General features: G+C 39.2%; 1 non-coding gene across 1 annotated transcript; it reads left to right on the forward strand.

Annotated features, from left to right (window-relative positions):
- The first annotated feature begins 225 nt into the window (after positions 1-225).
- Positions 226-332, forward strand: LOC111816350. The gene has a single exon (XR_002820765.1). It is a non-coding gene; the product is annotated as a U6 spliceosomal RNA (small nuclear RNA).
- The last annotated feature ends 1766 nt before the right edge of the window (positions 333-2098 follow it).

Here is a 2098-nt window from a genome sequence, read left to right on the forward strand (position 1 = left end):
CTCAAAAACTCTACCAGATAACCTTTAGGACTCATACATGAATTTAGGAAACCTATGATACTAAGTCAAATTTTTTGGCTTTTTTTTTTTTTTTTTTTTTTTTTTTTTTTTTTTTTTTTTTGTGGAACCAGGAATTGAGCTCAGGCCCTTGCGCTTGCTAGGGAAGCGCTTATTCCACTGAGCCATCTCCCCAGCCCCGCTAACTCAAATATTAAAATCAGTGCCGTACTCACTTCAGCAGCACTTATACTAAAATTGGAACAATACAGAGAAGATTATCATGGCCCCTGGGCAGGCATGACACACAAATTCATGGAACAGTCCATGCTTTTGTTTAGACAAGATATCGTATCTGCATCTTATACTATAAATAACTACTATGAAGACAACAATATACAATGTATTTTTATTGTAACTGTCCTACTAACTTGTTTTGAAACTGTCTCAATGTTATTTCTTTCTCATTAAAATTAATTTAAAAAACAAAAAAAAATTTAAAAGTCAGTGCCATTGCTATACGCTTGTAGAAAATTATCAGAAATTGAAAAATCATGAAAATTGTCACATTTATAAAAACTTTTTCTAAAATGTAGGAGGAAATTTAACCAAAGACGTAAAAATCTCTACAATTAAGTGATATAACATTGATGGAAAAATTGAAGAGGACAAAAACAAAGGAAGAAAGATATCACATATACACAAATTGAAAGCATACTTTTAAACACCCATAAAAATCCATATTAGAGGAACAGCTAAATAGCTTAGTAGATTAAATGGCCTGCAAGCAGGCACTTGGGCTGGGGTTTGATCCCCTGGCCTGCCGTGCTGGCCCCACCCCCAGGGCATGCTGAGAAGACAATTGAGACTGGGCATGGTGCGCGCACCTGTAATTCTAGTTCTTGGAAGGCTGTGAACAGGCAGTTCACAGAGTCTGATCTAGTAGTGAGACCCTGAATACCCTGTAGACCCTTCCCTAAAGTACAAAAAAAATCCATATTAGTTTATAGAGTCAGTTTAATCCCTATCAAAATACTAACAACATTGTTCCCAGAATGAGAAGGAAAGTGTTATGCAATTAGGGTGTGTTGTGCCTTGTGCCCTGGAAAGTCTCATGCAGTCACAGGTGGAGCTCTTCAAGGGGATGGAGGATAGGATCAAGGATGTAATGCTGGGATTGTTTCTTGGTGCTATGCTAAGATTAAGGCTGCCTCTCCCTGGGTGAGAGGGCTACCCACGCTAAAGGGAGGAGTAGCTGGGGTAAGATATAATGGACAGAAAGATGGCCTCTGCTTGTCACTTTTCACTTAATGCTTGCTGCCTTTTCTCTTCACTACTTTGCTGCCTTTGTCTACCATATACTATTTCTCTGTGACACCACTCTGCCTTGGAGCCAGCCAACTATGAACTGAAGACCTCCACAAATTGTAAGCCACCCAAACCTTCTTCCTTTCACTTTGGGTGGCGGCTGCTTTGTCTGAGCAATGACAAAAGTAACTAAGATAGCATGGAACCACCAAAAGTGAACAAATGAAACACACAAATAATCTGTGAATAAACAAAGCCATCTCGAGCAAAAGAACAAGGTACTACACTCCCTGACTTCAACACATTACAAAGTTATAGTAATCAAGCAACATAATGTCAGTGTACAAACAGGCTGGTAGATCAAGATAACTTAGTATAAAAGCTTATAGTAAATGTGTGCATCTACAACCAATTTATTCTTGAACAGCAATTTAAAAAACCAGTAACATGAATTGGATAATCCTGTCTGTAAAGCTTCTTCACAGGAAAAGAAGCAAGTCATAAAAGTACAGAGAAAACCTAAAATATGTGAGAAGTTATTTACAAGCTATACATTACAGTTGATATCCAGGATAAATAAGGAACCTCAAAAACTCTATTGGAAGAATCACTTAAATAACTGAATTTTTAAAAGGGCACTAAATGTAATTAAATATTACCCAAAAGAAAATATAGAGAGTTTCCTGCTACCCTGCGCTGGCGGGACCAGTCCCAGCCCAGGTGCAGCGTGGGCCGGACCCTCTCCTAGCCCCTCGGGCCCCCCCCCACCACTCCGCAGTGCCTCCCCCACCCC

Source organism: Octodon degus, unplaced genomic scaffold (genome assembly GCF_000260255.1).
Source record: "Octodon degus isolate 3935 unplaced genomic scaffold, OctDeg1.0 scaffold00030, whole genome shotgun sequence".
NCBI lineage: Eukaryota > Metazoa > Chordata > Mammalia > Rodentia > Octodontidae > Octodon > Octodon degus.